The 16,774-nt window shown below is 43.5% G+C and overlaps 1 protein-coding gene across 4 annotated transcripts in view; it reads left to right on the top strand.

Annotated features, from left to right (window-relative positions):
• The window catches only part of LOC311136687 (Krueppel-like factor 8), a 102,172-nt gene that overhangs the window by 52,410 nt on the left and 32,988 nt on the right, over positions 1 to 16,774 (top strand). Inside the window, exon 1 of one of the 4 annotated variants that reach the window (XM_084170913.1) lies at positions 16,614 to 16,772. The exons of 2 other annotated variants lie outside the window; for them this stretch is intronic. The gene's annotated coding sequence lies outside the window, so the exon portion shown is untranslated. Of the gene's footprint in view, positions 1 to 16,613; positions 16,773 to 16,774 lie in introns of those variants that run through there. One more of the 4 variants, XM_084170914.1, reaches the window with a different exon arrangement.

Below are 16,774 nucleotides of genomic sequence, written 5' to 3'. Positions count from 1 at the left end.
GTTTGCTCAGTTTTTTTGTTAATTCTTTCCAATGTGTCAAGTAATTCTCTTCTCTTGTTTTCTTATTATTTGGTTCGGTCTAATTGTGTTGTTGTTGTTGTCCTGGGGCTCTGTGGGGTCTGTTTGTGTTTGTGAACAGAGCCCCAGGACCAGCTTACTTAGGGGACTCTTCTCCAAGTTCATCTCTCTGTAGCTGATGGCTTTGTTATGGAATGTTCGGGATTCGCTTCCTTTTAAGTGGTTATAGAATTTAACGGCTCTTTTCTGGATTTTGATAATTAGCGGGTATCGGCCTGATTCTGCTCTGCATGCATTATTTTGTGTTTTTTGTTGTACACAGAGGATATTTTTGCAGAATTCTGCATGCAGAGTCTCAATTTGGTGTTTGTCCCATTTTGTGAATTCTTGGTTGGTGAGCGGAACCCAAACCTCACAACCATAAAGGGCAATGGGTTCTATAACTGATTCAAGTATTTTTTTGCCAGATCCTAATTGGTATGTCAAATTTTATGTTCCTTTTGATGGCATAGAAGGCCCTTCTTGCCTTGTCTCTCAGATTGTTCAAAGCTTTGTGGAAGTTACCTGTGGCGCTTATGTTTAGGCCGAGGTATGTGTTGTTTTTTGTGTGCTCTAGGGCAACGGTGTCTAGATGGAATTTGTATTTGTGGTCCTGGCAACTGGACCTTTTTTGGAACACCATTCTTTTTGTCTTACTGTCAGGGCCCAGGTCTCACAGAATCTGTGCAGAAGATCTAGGTGCTGCTGTAGGCCCTCCTTGGATGGTGACAGAAGCACCAGATCATCAGCAAACAGTAGACATTTGACTTCAGATTCTAGTAGGGTGAGGCTGGGTGCTGCAGACTGTTCTAGTGCCCTCGCCAATTCGTTGATATATTTGTTGAAGAGAGTGGGGCTTAATCTGCATCCCTGTCTCACCCCATGGCCCTGTGGAAAGAAATGTGTGTGTTTTTTGCCAATTTTAACTGCACACTTGTTGTTTGTGTACATGGATTTTAGAATGTCGTATGTTTTTCCCTCAACCCCACTTTCTATCATTTTGTATAGCAGACCCTCATGCCAAATTGAGTCAAAAGCTTTTTTGAAATGAACAAAGCATGAGAAGACTTTGCCATTGTTTTGGTTTGTTTATTTGTCAATTAGGGTGTGCAGGGTGAATATATGGTCTGTCGTACGGTAATTTGGTTAAAAAAAAGCCAATTTGACATTTGCTCAGTACATTGTTTTCACTCTTAGGAAAAGAACTAGTCTGCTGTTAATGATAATGCCGAGGATTTTCCCAAGGTTGATGTTGACGCATATCCCACGGTAGTTATTGGGGTCAAATTTGTCTCCACTTTTTGGATTGGGGTGATCAGTCCTTGGTTCCAAATATTGGGGAAGATGCCAGAGCTCTCTCTCTCTCTCTCTCTCTCTATCACACACAGACACACACACACACACACTCCTTGTTAGTTTTGCTTCACACACACCGTCCCCAAGCCCCTTGCCCCCTCAGCCGGCACCACTCTCTTCTCTGAGTGCTCTGTGAACACAGGATGTAGCCTAGTACAGATAGAGAGGGAAGGGAAGGGAAGAGACCCCCTTGACTTTTTCCACATTTTGCTATGTTACAGCCTTATTCTAAAATTGATTAAATCGTTTTTTCCCCCTCATCAATCTACACACAATACCACATAATGACAAAGCAAAAACAGGTTTTTAGAAATATCACATTTACATACTTTGTTGAAGCACCTTTGGCAGTGATTACAACATCAAGTTTGTGTGGGTATGATGCTACAAGCTTGGCACACCTGTATTTGGGGAGTTTCTGTCAGGTTGGACGGGGAGTGTCGCTGCACAGCTATTTTCAGGTCTCTCCAGAGATGTTAGATCGGGTTCAAGTCCGGGCTCTGGCTGGGCCACTCAAGCGTATTCAGAGACTTGTCCCGAAGCCACTCCTGCATTGTCTTGGCTGTGTGGTTAGGGTCGTTGTCCTGTTGGAAGGTGAAATTTCGCCCCAGTCTGAGATCCTGAGCGCTCTGGAGCAGGTTTTCATCAAGGATCTTTCTGTACTTTGCTCCATTTATCTTTCACTTGATCCTGACTAGTCTCCCAGTCCTTGCCGCTGGAAAACATTCCCACAGCATGCTGCTGCCACCACCATGCTTCACCGTAGAGATGGTGCCATGTTTCCTCCAGATGTGACGCTTGGCATTCAGGCCAAAGAGTTTTTTTACATTTACATCATTTAGTAGATGCTCTTATCCAGAGCGACTTACAGTTAGTGAATACATATTTTTTTTATTTTTCATACTGGCCCCCCTGGGAATCGAACCCACAACCCTGGCGTTGCAAACGCCATGCTCTATCAACTGAGCTACATCCCTGCCGGCCATTCCCTCCCCTACCCTGGACGACGCTGGGCCAATTGTGCGCCGCCCATGAGTCTCCCGGTCGCGGCCGGCTGCGACAGAGCCTGGATTCGAACCAGGATCTCTAGTGGCACAGCTAGCACTGCGATGCAGTGCCTTAGACCACTGCGCCACTCAGGAGACTTGGAGTTCATGGATAATATGGAGCTGGCTGGGTTTTCCGTTTATCGGCAGGATAGAACAGCTACGTCTGGTAAGACGAAGGGTGGAGGTATGTGTCTATTTGTCAATAACAGCTGGTGCGCGATGTCTAATATTAAAGAAGTCTCAAGGGATTGCTCGCCTGAGGTAGAGCACCTCATGATAAGCTTTAGACCACAATATCTACCAAGAGAGTTTTCATCTATTTTATTCATAGCTGTCTATTTACCACCACAAACCGATGCTGGCACTAAGATCACACTCAACGAGTGGTCAGATGACGCAGATGCTACGCTACAGGACTGTTTTGCTAGCAGAGACTGGAATATGTTCCGGGATTCATCCAATGGCATTGAGGAGTATACCACCTCAGTCACCGGCTTCATCAATAAGTGCATCGACGACGTCATCCCCACGGTGACCGTGCGTTCATATCCTAACTAGAAGCCATGGATTACAGGCAACATCCGCACTGAGCTAAAGGGTAGAGCTGCCGCTTTCAAGGAGCGGGACACTAATCCGAACGCTTATAAGAAGTCCCGCTATGCCCTCAGACGAACCATCAAACAAGCAAAGTGTCAATACAGGACTAAGATTGAATCCTACTACACCAGCTCTGACGCTCATTGGATGTGGCAGGGCTTGCAAACTATTACGGACTACAAAGGGAAACCCAGCCGCAAACTGCCCAGTGACGCGAGCCTACCAGATGAGCTAAATGCCTTTTTATGCTCGCTTCGAGGCAAGCAACACTGAAGCATGCATGAGAGCACCAGCTGTTCCGGACGACTGTGTGATCACACTCTCCGTAGCCGATGTGAGCAAGACCTTTTAAACAGGTCAGACGGATAACCAGGACGTGTACTACGAGCATTCACTGACATTTTCAACCTCTCCCTGACCAAGTCTGTAATACCTACATGTTTCAAGCAGACCAAAATAGTCCCTGTGCCCAAGAAAGCGAAGGTAACCTGCCTAAATTACTACCGCTCCATAGCACTCACATCGGTAGCCATGAAGTACTTTGAAAGGCTGGCCATGACTCAACACCATCACCCGGAAACCCTAGACCCATTCCAATTCGCATACCGCACCAACAGATCCACAGATGACGCAATCTCAGTCGCACTCCACACTGCCCTTTCCGACCTGGACAAAAGGAACACCTATATGAGAATGCTGTTCATTGACTACAGCTCAGCGTTCAACACCATAGTTCCCAGAAAGCTCACCACTAAGTTAAGGAACCTGGGACTAAACACCACCCACTGTAACTGGATCCTTGACTTCCTGACGGGCCGCCCCCAAGTGGTAAGGGTAGGCAACAACACATCTGCCACACTGATCGTCAACACTGGGGCCCCTCAGGGGTGCGTGCTTAATCCCCTCCTGTACTTCCTGTTCACCCATGACTGCATGGCCAAGCACGACTCCAACACCATCATTAAGTTTGCTGACGACACAACACTGGTAAGCCTGATCACCGACAACGATGAGACAGCCTATAGGGAGGAGGTCAGAGACCTGGCAGTGTGGTGCCAAGACACAAACTCTCCTTCAATGAGCAAGACAAAGTAGCTGATCGTGGACTACAGGAAAAGGAGGGCTGAAAAGGCCACCATTAACATCGATGAGTCTGTAGTGGAGCGGGTCGAGAGTTTTAAGTTCCTCAGTGTCCACATCACCAACAAACTATCATGGTCCAAACACACCAAGACAGTCGTGAAGAGGGCACAACAACACCTTTTCCCCCTCAGGAGACTGAAAAGATTTGGCATGGGTCCCCAAATCCTCAAAAAATTCTACAGCTGCACCATCGAGACCATCCTTTCGTGGTCCTCTGTAGCTCAGCTGGTAGAGCACGGCGCTTGTAACGCCAAGGTAGTGGGTTCGATCCCCGGGACCACCCATACACAAAAAAAATTATGCACGCATGACTGTAAGTCGCTTTGGATAAAAGCGTCTGCTAAATGGCATATAATTATTATTGTTATTATTATTATTATTATCCTGACCGGTTGCATCACCACCTGGTATGGCAACTGCTCAGCATCCGACCATAAGGCGCTACAGAGGATAGTGCGTACGGCCCAGTACACCACTGGGGCCAAGCTTCCTGCCATCCAGGACCTATATACTAGGCGGTGTCAGAGGAAGGCCCAAAAGTCATAGACTCTTCTCTCTGCTACCGCACGGCAAGTGGTACCAGAGCACCATGTCTAGGTCCAATGGGCTCCTTAACAGCTTCTACCCCCAAATGATAAGATTGCTGAACAATTCATCAAATGGCCACCCGGACTATCTACATTGACACCCCTAAATTACTTCGACTAACCTGTACCCCCCACATTGACTCTGTACCAGTACCCCCTGTATATAGCCTCGTTATTGTTATTTTATTGTGTTACTTTTCATTTTGTTTATTACTTCAGTTTATTTAGTATATATTTTCTTAACCAACAATTCAGTTCAAGAAATTGAGTTAAGGGCTTGTAAGTAAGCATTTCACGGTAAATGAAATTTGATTTGATTTTGATTTGATTCAATCTTGGTTTCATCAGACCAGAGAATCTCAGAGTCCTTGAGGTGCCTTTTGGCAAACTCCAAGCGGGCTTTTTACTGAGGAGTGGCTTCCGTTTGGCCACTCTACCATAAAGGCCTGATTGGTGGAGTGCTGCAGAGATGGTTGTCCTTCTGGAAGGTTCTCACATCTCCACAGAGGAACTCTAGGGCTCTGTCAGAGTGACCATCGGGTTCTTAGTCACCTCCTTGACCAATGCCCTTCACCCCCGATTTCTCAGTTTGGCTGGACGGCCAACTCTAGGAAGAGTCTTGGTGGTTCCAAACTTGTTCCATTTAAGAATGATAGAGGCCACCGTGTTCTTGGGGACCTTCAATGCTGCAGAAATATTTTGGTACCCTTCCCCAGATCTGTGCCTCGACAAAATCCTGTCTCGGAGCTCTACGGACAATTCCTTTGACCTCATGGCTTGGTTTTTCCGCTGACATGCACTGTCAATTGTGGAACCTTATATAGACAGGTGTGTGCCTTTCCAAATCATGTCCAATCAATTTTTTACCACAGGTGGACTCCAATGAAGTTGTAAAAACATCTCAAGGATGATCAATGGAAGCAGGATGCACCTGAGATCAATTTTGAGTCTCATAGCAAAGGGTCCTAATACTTATGTAAATAAGGTATTTCTGTTTATATTTTTTATAAATGTGCAAAAAATTCTAAAAAAACTGTTTTCGCTTTGTCATTGTTGGGTATTGTGTGTACAGTCGTGGTCAAACGTTTTGAGAATGACACAAATTCTAATTTTCACAAAGTCTGCTGCCTCAGTTTTGATGATGGCAATTTGCATATACTCCAGAATGTCATGAAGAGTGATCAGATTAATTGCAATTAATTGCAAAGTCCCTCTTTGCCATGAAAATGAACTTAATCCCTAAAAAACATTTCCACTGCATTTCAGCCCTGCCACAAAAGGACCAGCTGCCATCATGTCAGTGATTCTCTCGTTAACACAGGTGAGAGTGTTGACGAGGACAAGGCTGGAGATCACTCTGTCATGCTGATTGAGTTAGAATAACAGACTGGAAGCTTTAAAAGGAGGGTGGTCCTTGAAATCATTGTTCTTCCTCTGTTAACCATGGTTACCTGCAAGGAAACACGCGCCGTCATCATTGCTTTGCACAAAAAGAGCTTCACAGGCAAGGAAATTGCTGCTAGTAAGATTGCACCTAAATCAACCATTTATCGGATCAGGAGAGAGAGGTTAAATTGTTGTGAAGAAGGCGTCAGGGCGCCCAAGAAAGTCCAGCAAGAGCCAGGACCGTGTCCTAAAGTTGATTCAGCTGCGGGATCGGGGCACCACCAGTGCCGAGCTTTCTCAGGAATGGCAGCAGGCAAGTGTGAGTGCAGTTGCACGCACAGTGAGGCGAAGACTTTTAGAGGATGGCCTGGTGTCAAGTAGGGCAGCAAAGAAGCCACTTCTCTCCAGGAAAAACATCAGGGACAGACCGATATTCTGCAAAAGGTACAGGGATTGGAATGCTGAGGACTGGGGTAAAGTCATTTTCTCTGATGAATCCGCTTTCCGATTGTTTGGGGCATCCGGAAAACACCTTGTCCGGAGAAGACAAGGTGAGCGCTACCATCAGTCCTGTGTCATGCCAACAGTAAAGCATCCTGAGACCATTCATGTGTGGGGTTGCTTCTCAGCCAAGGGAGTGGGCTCACTCACAATTGTGCCTAAGAACACAGCCATGAATAAAGAATGGTACCAACACATCCTCTGAGAGCAACTTCTCCCAACCATCCAAGAACAGTTTGGTGACGACCAATGCCTTTTCCAGCATGATGGAGCACCTTGCCATAAGGCAAAAGTGATAACTAAGTGGCTTGGGGAACAAAACATCAACATTTTGGGTCCATGGCCAGGAAACTCCCCAGACCTAAATCCCATTGAGAACTTGTGGTCGATCCTCAAGAGGCGGGTGGACAAACAAAAACCCACAAATTCTGACAAACTCCAAGCATTGATTATGCAAGAATGGGCAGCCGTCAGGATGTGGCCCAGAAGTTAATTGACAGCATGCCAGGGCGGATTGCAGAGGTCTTGAAAAACAAGGGTCAACACTGCAAATATTGACTCTTTGCATAAACTTAATGTAATTGTCAATAAAAGCCTTTGACACTTATGGAATGCTTGTAATTATACTTCAGTATACCATAGTAACATCTGACAAAAATATCTCATAACACTGAAGCAGCGAACTTTGTGAAGACCAATACTTGTCATTCTCAAAACGTTTGACCACGACTGTAGATTGATTGAGGAACATTTTTTATTTAATTAATTTTAGAATAAGGCTGTAACGTAACAAAATGTGAAAAAAGTCAAGGGGTCTGAATACTTTCCGAATGCACTGTATCTAATGCTCCAAGTCTGTTGTGGTTATTTAGCTAGTCAGAGGTGTCACATCACATTGATCTCAGTGCTTACCTTTGTTTGTGACTATAGAGGGGTCTCTCCCAGCTGGCACATAACGTTCTGAGAACCATACGTTTCCTAGAGCTTGGTGAGAGTGTGGTTGTCCTATGGTTATTTTGCATACAACCTTACAACAAAGTTCTGGGAATGGTGCAGGAGACCCAGCTAGCACATAACATTCTGAGAACCATATGTTTCTTAGGTGTTAATTTCAGTACTTCATCATAACACTTCCTTCATGTTTCCTCATGGTTCTATTTAAAGTCATGGTCTCAAATTGTTCAGAGAATGTTAAAAAACAACGTTCTTCTGTGGGAATTTCAGTACTTCAGCATAACGTTTTCTGCAGATTTCCTCATGGTTCTATTTTAAATCATGTTCTCAGATTTCATAGAACTTTCCATAAAAAAACAGAAAACATTAGTAACGTTCTAAGAATGTTATTTAATAACATATACATTCCGTTCTCAGCGTCAACAAAACTCTCTACTTGTTAAGTGTGTTCAGGTGTGTTGGCCGCACCCACTAATTGGCCACATCTGATCTTAATGAGTGCTAGATTCCTTTGAAATGGGGTCTGTTTGAATAGACTAAAATGAACAGGTTCATGAGTTTAAAAAAACATGGCATGCTAGCTCCATCCTGGTGGTGCCGTGGACTAAATCCACTGACCCCATGCCACAATAAAAAACATTTATGTTTGCATGATTAATGTGTCCTATCTGTGCTTGGAGTTCAAAACAGTTAACCCAAACTAATCTAGCACTGTTATTGACAGTCCTATTGAAACATATTCTCAGAACTTTATTTACCTTCAAATAACCTATAATTTCCATTCTCAGAATGGTAATAAAATCTCCCAGGAAAACTTTCAGGAAACCATAGTAAAACATTCTCAGAATCTCCCTGCAACTTAAAAATGTATGTTCCCAGAACAGAGGAAATGTTCACTTCCGTTCTTAGAACGTTTAAAAAACGGTCAGACTTGGGGGCCAAAAAAGTACATTCCCACAACTAAAATGTGTTAGCTGGGCTGTCCCTTTTAAAATGGGTGTTGGGAGAGGGCACTGTGTGTGTGTTTTTTTTACCAGGGGGAGGGGTGTGTGCGTGTAGTGGGGGCAGGAGGGTGTGTGTATTTGTGTGTAGCAGGGGGATGAGTGTGTAGTGGGTGCTGGGGTGTGTGTGTGTGTGTGTGAGCGGAGCCACACCCAGGCTGATTGGGGGACCACACCTCCGTGCGGAATCTGCTGCAGCTGGATCACGTCTTCTCTCTCTCTCTCTCTCTCTCTCTCTCTCTCTCTCTCTCAATTCAATTCAATTCAATTCAATTCAATTCAAGGGGCTTTATTGGCATGGGAAACATATGTTTACATTGCCAAAGCAAGTGAAATGGATAAACAAAAGTGAAATAAAAATAAAAAGTGAACAGTAAATATTACACTCACACAAGTTCCAAAAGAATAAAGACGTTTCAAATGTCATATTATGTCTATATACAAATCAAATTGTATTTGTCATATGCGCCGAATACAACAGGTGTAGACCTTACAGTGAAATGTTTACTTACAAGCCCTTAACCAACAATGTAGTTTTAAGAAAGATAAGTGTTAAGTAAAAAATAGATAAGTAAAAAAGAAAAAGAAATAACAAATAATGAAAGATAAAATAGTTAAAGGTCAAAAGGGTTGTATAAATATGGGTTGTATTTACAATGGTGTTTGTTCTTTACTGGTTGCCCTTTTCTTGTGGCAACAGGTCACAAATCTTGCTGCTGTGATGACACACTGTGGTATTTCACCCAATAGATATGGGAGTTTATCAACATTTGATTTGTTTTTGAATTCTTTGTGGGTCTGTGTAATCTGAGGGAAATATATGTCTCTAATATGGTCATACATTTGGCAGGAGGTTAGGAAGTGCAGCTCAGTTTCCACCTCATTTTGTGGGCAGTGTGCACATAGCCTGTCTTCTCTTGAGAGCCAGGGCTGCCTACGGCGACCTTTCTCAATAGCAAGGCTATGCTCACTGAGTCTGTACATAGTCAAAGCTTTCCTTAAGTTTGGGTCAGTCACAGTTGTCAGGTATTCTCTGTTTAGGGCCAAATAGCATTCTAGTTTGCTCTGTTTCTTTGTTTTCGCTTTGTCATTATGGGGTATTATGTGTAGATTGCTAAGGATTTTTTGTATTTAGACCATTTTAGAGTAAGGCTGTAACGTAACACAATGTGGAAAAAGTCAAGGGGTCTGAATACTTTCCGAAGGCACTGTTTGAGCTTCTACTTTTAAAAATCCACCTTTCCAGAAATAAGTCTCTCACTGTTGCCGCTTGCTACAGACCCCCCTCAGCCCCCAGCTGTGCCCTGGACACCATATGTGAATTGATCGCCCCCCATTTATCCTCAGAGTTTGTACTGCTTGGTGACCTAAATTGGGATATGCTTAATAGCCCAGCCATCCTACAATCCAAGCTAGATGCCCTCAACCTCACGCAAATTATCAACGAACCTACCAGGTACAACCCAAAATCCGTAAACATGGGTACCCTCATAGATATCATCCTGACTAACATACCCTCTAAATACACCTCAGCTGTCTTCAACCAGGATCTCAGCGATCACTGCCTTATTGCCTGCGTCCGTAACGGGTCCGCGGTCAAACGACCACCCCTCATCACTGTCAAACGCTCCCTAAAACACTTTAGCGAGGAGGCCTTCCTAATTGACCTGGCCCAGGTATCCTGGATGGATATAGATCTCATTCCGTCAGTAGAGGATGCCTGGTTGTTCCTTAAAAGTAATTTCCTCTCAATCTTAAATAAACATGCCCCATTCAAAAAATACAGAACTAAGAACCGATATAGCCCCTGGTTCTCCTCAGACTTGACTGCCCTTGACCAGCACAAAAACATCCTGTGGCGTACAGCATTAGCATCAAATAGCCCCCGCGATATGCAACTTTTCAGGGAAGTTAGGAACCAATATACACAAGCAGTCAGGAAAGCAAAGGCTAACTTTTTCAAACAGAAATTTGCATCCTGTAGCACTAACTCCAAAAAGTTTTGGGACACTGTAAAGTCCATGGAGAATAAGAGCACTTCCTCCCAGCTGCCCACTGCACTGAGGCTAGGAAACACTATCACCACCGATAAATCTACAATAATCGAGAATTTCAACAAGCATTTTGCTACAGCTGGCCATGCTTTCCATCTGGCTACCACTAACCCGGCCACCAACTCTGCACCCTCTGCTGCAACTTGCCCATGCCCCCCCCGCTTCTCCTTCACACAAATTCAGACAGCTGATGTTTTGAAAGCGCTGCAAAATCTGGACCCCTACAAATCAGCTGGGCTAGACAATCTGGACCCTTTCTTTCTAAAACTAGCCGCTGAAATTGTCGCTAACCCTATTACTAGTCTGTTTAACCTCTCTTTCATAATGTCTGAGATCCCCAGAGATTGGAAAGCTGCCGCAGTCATCCCCCTCTTCAAAGGGGGTGACACTCTAGATCCAAACTGCTACAGACCTATATCCATCCTGCCCTGCCTTTCGAAAGTATTCGAAAGCCAAGTTAACAAACAGATCATCGACCATTTCGAATACCACCGTACCTTCTCCGCTATGCAATCCGGTTTCCGAGCTGGTCACGGGTGCACTTCAGCCACGCTCAAGGTCCTAAACGATATTATAACCGCGATTGATAATAGACAGTACTGTGCAGCTGTCTTCATCGACCTGGCCAAGGCTTTCGACTCTGTCAACCACCGCATTCTTATTGGCAGACTAAATAGCCTTGGTTTCTCAAATGACTGCCTCGCCTGGTTCACCAACTACTTCTCAGATAGAGTTCAGTGTGTCAAATCGGAGGGCCTGTTGTCTGGACCTATGGCAGTCTCTATGGGGGTGCCACAGGGTTCAATTCTTGGGCCGACACTTTTCTCCGTGTATATCAATGATGTCGCTCTTGCTGCTGGTGACTCTCTGATCCACCTCTACGCAGACGACACCATTTTGTATACATCTGGCCCTTCATTGGACACTGTGTTAACAAACCTCCAAACGAGCTTCAATGCCATACAACAATCCTTCAGTAGCCTCCAACTGCTCTTAAACACTAGTAAAACTAAATGCATGCTTTTCAATCGAACGCTGCTGTCACCCGTCCACCCGACTAGAATCACCACTCTCGACGGGTCTGACCTAGAGTATGTGGACAACTACAAATACCTAGGTGTCTGGTTAGACTGTAAACTCAACTTCCAGACTCACATAAAGAATCTCCAATCCAAAGTTAAATCTAGAATCGGCTTCCTATTTCGCAATAAAGCCTCCTTCACTCATGCTGCCAAACATGCCCTCGTAAAACTGACTATCCTACCGATCCTTGACTTCGGCGATGTAATTTACAAAATAGCCTCCAACACTCTACTCAGCAAATTGGATGTAGTCTATCACAGTGCCATCCGTTTTGTCTCCAAAGCCCCATACACTACCCACCACTGTGACCTGTACGCTCTTGTTGGCTGGTCCTCACTACATGTTCGTCGTCAAACCCACTGGCTCCAGGCCATCTATAAATCACTGCTAGGCAAATCCCCGCCTTATCTTAGCTCATTGGTCACCATAGCAGCACCCACCCGTAGTCTACGCTCCAGCAGGTATATCTCACTGGTCATTCCCAAAGCCAACACCTCCTTTGGCCGCCATTCCTTCCAGTTCTCTGCTGCCAATGACTGGAACGAATTGCAAAAATCTCTGAAGCTGGAGACTCTTATCTCCCTTAATAACTTTAAGCATCAGTTGTCAGAGCACCTTACCGATCACTGCACCTGTACACAGCCCATCCGAAATTAGCCCACCCAACTACCTCATCCCTATATTATTTATTTTGCTCTTTTGCACCCCAGTATCTCTATTTGCACATAATCTCTTGCACATCTAGCATTCCAGTGTTAATACTATTGTAATTATTCTGCACTATAGCCTATTTATTGCCTTACCTCCATAACTTGCTACATTTGCACACACTGTATATATATTTTCTGTTGTATTTTCTGACTTTATGTTTTTTTACCCCATATGTAACTCTGTTGTTTTTATTGCACTACTTTGCTTTATCTTGGCCAGGTCGCAGTTGTAAATGAGAACTTGTTCTCAACTGGCTTACCTGGTTAAATAAAGGTGAAATAAAAAAATAAAAAAATATATGTTTTCAATAACATTTTTAGAATGTTTTTTTTAACGTTACTAATGTCTTTTTTTGTTTTTATGGAAAGCTTTCTTAATGTTCTGAGAAAATGACTATAAATATAACCTTGAGGAAGCCTGCAGAAAACGTTATGCTGAAGTTCTGAAATTCCCACAGAAGAACATTTGTTTCTTAACATTCTCTGAACTATTTGAGAACATTCCCAATGTCAAACCAGTTGGAGAACCTTCCTATAACATGAACTAAAATGTAATTAAATGTAACCATTTTTGAACTTTTTGGAAGTTCCTTAAATGTGCTGAGAATGTTCCAAAGCCAAGCAACTATCCTGCACCATTCCCAGAATGTTGTGGGAAGGTTCTATGCAAAATAACCATAGGACAATCACTCTCTCACCAAGCTCTAAGAAACATGGTTTTCTGAATGTTATGTGCTAGCTGGGTTTACTGTACTCTACTGTACTGAACTGAACTCTACTCTACTCTACTGTTAATCTGTTGCCTGCATCAGACCACTCAAACTGCTAAGTGCGTCGTTAGATGCTTTTTTGCCCTCCAGCATCACTTTATACACAGAAGATCTCCGCTAAACATAGAATCACATGGTTTGACTGCTGATAACTTCAGAATAAAGTTGACTGCAGTACAAATACAAAGTTGCCAATGTCTTTGCAATTGATACAAACAAGCAACATATAAAAATATGTTTCAAATGAAATCCAAGATGACTGCATTAAAATATAAACAGTAGACTATAGGCCTATTTCAATCACATTGACATACATTTAATGTTCAATCAATTGAGTTCTATTTTGCTACTTGTAGGCGACTGTCTGTAATTTGTCTCAATATATTTCATGATGTGTAGCCTAACATGTTGAATGATGTGCCAAATCTGTGATTTTGTGCATTTTCTTTCATTGGGCAAGCATTATAATGCAGCTGTAGGTTGTAATATCTCTCTAGGAGCTGATTCGTCATCAGTATTGTAAAATAATTATAATGTTAAGGAAAGATTTTATTGGAGAAAGCTGATCCGAGAGCATCGCTCCCTTTTTTTCTATCCTATCAGTATCGACACATTCTCCAATGACGCACTTAGAAACTGTTCTCTCTTCTTTGTGATTTGGGAAAAGCATGTTACATCTTTGTCCGTTGTAGGAAAGATGCAAGTCTAAGTTCTATCGCTATCTGTCACACCCTGACCTTAGAGATCACCTGTATTCTCTGTTTGGTTAGGTCAGGGTGTGATTTGGATAGAATCTAGTTGATTCTATTTCTATGTTGGCCGGGTGTGGTTCCCAATCAGAGGCAGCTGTCGATCGTTGTCTCTGATTGGGGATCATACTTAGGCAGCCATTTTGTCTACCTTTAGTTGTGGGATCTTGTTTCTGATTCCGTTTGGCTTGTTGGATGTTTAGCCTCTTGAACTTCACATTCAGTTGCTTTTGTTATTTTGTCGGTGTTTATAATAATAAACGACTATGTACACATAACACGCTGCACCTTGGTCCGATCCTTTATACAACAAACGTGACAGAAGATCCCACCACCAACGGACCAAGCAGCGTGAACAGGAGGAGCAGACATCATGGACATGGGAGGAGATATTAGACGGAAAAGGATCATGGACGTGGGAGGAGATCCAGGCAGGTATGGATCGCCTTCCTTGGGAGCAGACAGAGACAGCGAGGGAGAAAAAACGTTGACTCAAAAAGGTCCCGATCACTAAGGAAGCCCGAGAGGCAGCCCCAAGAAAAACATTTTGGGGGGCACATGGGGTGGTGGGCGAAGCAGCAGGAGGCCCTGAAAGACCGGCAGCTCAGCACTCTGAGAGAGCAGACCACCACCTTACGGGGGCTGATAGATAAGAGGGAGCAAGATCTCTCCCTTCAGAAGGAGGCGCTGCAGGAGGCCCTCAGGGAGAAGGAGTCAGTGGATGCACGGAGAGAGGAGCTGGCTAGTCAACAGGAGGAGCTGAGAGAGGAGTTAACCCTACAGCAAAAGAGAACGCAGTCCTTAGAGCAGAGGCTGGCGGAGCCAGGTTTCAGAGTAGAGCCAACTCCCCGCACTCGCGTTAAGGAGCGTGGGACCATACAGGCACCCTGTTATGCTGTGGTGCGCAGTGTGTTACCAATTTTTATCTTGGTGACTATGGTCCCAGCTGCCTTGAGATCATTGACAAGATCCTCCCGTGTAGTTCTGGGCTGATTCCTCACCATTCTCATGATCATTGCAACTCCACAAGGTGAGATCTTGCATGGAGCCCCAGGCCGAGGGAGATTGACAGTTCTTTTGTGTTTCTTCCTTTTGCGAATAATCGCACCAACTGTTGTCACCTTCTCACCAAGCTGCTTGGCGATGGTCTTGTAGCCCATTCCAGACTTTTTTAGGTCTACAATCTTGTCCCTGAAATCCTTGGAGAGCTCTTTGGTCTTGGCCATGGTGGAGAGTTTGTAATCTGATTGATTGATTGCTTCTGTGGACAGGTGTCTTTTATACAGGTAACAAGCTGACATTAGGAGCACTCCCTTTAAATGACACTATTGGGAAACCAGGCCCTATACTCTACTGTACTGTACTGTCCAACTTGGGAAACACAGACATCTAGGATCGTTTCAGATTTGGTCTGGTCCGGACCAACCAAATGTGGTCTTGTTTGGGGATGGAGCTCATTACTATAATTGCCAGTGTGTAGAATAATACCCAAATATGCAAAATAAGGATATTACATATTTCTACCTTTGTGTACCTAGATACATCACCATGAAGAGAATGATATTCATATCCATAATTATGCATTTCTGTATAGTACAGATCAGGGACCCATGATGTAAATCCCTTACCGTAATTCAGTTACCGGATGTAAATCCACTTCACCTACTGTAGTTCAATAACCAACATAAAAAATAAAATAAAATAACTGAAGGTGTCATGTCATAGCTGACACCCATTCTTTCTGCAGACATCTTTTAATCGTAAATCGGAGCAGATATTTAAGAGTTTTTGTAAAACGTGGTCACATAAAGAACTGAGGGAGATTTTACCGTAATTCTGTTACCAAACTTCTGCACAGTTCTTCCAGTAAATGTTTTTATGAAATGTTCTGTGTAAATTGTTTAATGTAGTCCTTGTGCATAGAGGTTTATGGTTAGTTAAACTTTGAAATCAATGTTTTTTGTTTGGCATACATTTAAAGTGAAAACTCTTGAGTCAAAGCGTAATTGTGTTACTGTGGAATTGTGTGGGTGTGTGTGAGAAAGAGAGAGATTACACAGACCCACAAATAATTCGAAAACAAATCAAATTTTGATAAACTCCCATATCTATTGGGTGAAATACCACAGTGTGCCATCACAGCAGCAATATTTCTGACCTGTTCCTAGAAGAAAAGGGCATCCAGTGTAAATACAACCCATATTTATGTTTATTTATTTTCCCTTTTTACTTTAACTATTTGCACATCGTTATAACACTGTATATAGCCATCATGTTTTATTTTTTTGTCATTTAGCAGACGCTCTTATCCAGAGCGACTTACAGGAGCAATTATGGTTAAGTGCCTTGCTCAAGGGCACATCGACAGATTTTTCACCTAGTCGTTTCGGGGATTAGAACCAGCAACCTTTTGGTTACTGGCACAACGCTCTTAACCACTATTATATATTTAACTTGCTTTGGCAATGTAAACTTAAATTGAAAGAGATTGAGAGAGCGAGAGAGATTGAGTCTCTCTCCACTCCCCTCTGCTTCTAGAGAAGGGTGTGACTGCCTAACAGTGAGAGAGAGGGAGTGGACATTTCTGTTGAGCTACTCCTCCCTGTTTCTCTCTTTCTCTTTCGCTCTCATTCCCTTACCGGCAGGGCTAGGATTAGGCTTTCTCTCTCTCTCTCTCTACTTATATATCCCTCTTTCCTTCTCTTTTCCTCTCACATAAACCTACTCTTTATTGTATTTCTCTCTACTCCAAATTAGTATTTTTGTTTCTGCATAGT

This window comes from Coregonus lavaretus (assembly GCF_964263955.1).
Source record: "Coregonus lavaretus genome assembly, chromosome: 10".
NCBI lineage: Eukaryota > Metazoa > Chordata > Actinopteri > Salmoniformes > Salmonidae > Coregonus > Coregonus lavaretus.
Note: the sequence above shows the minus strand (reverse complement) of the source record. Positions and strands in the feature narration are given on the sequence as shown.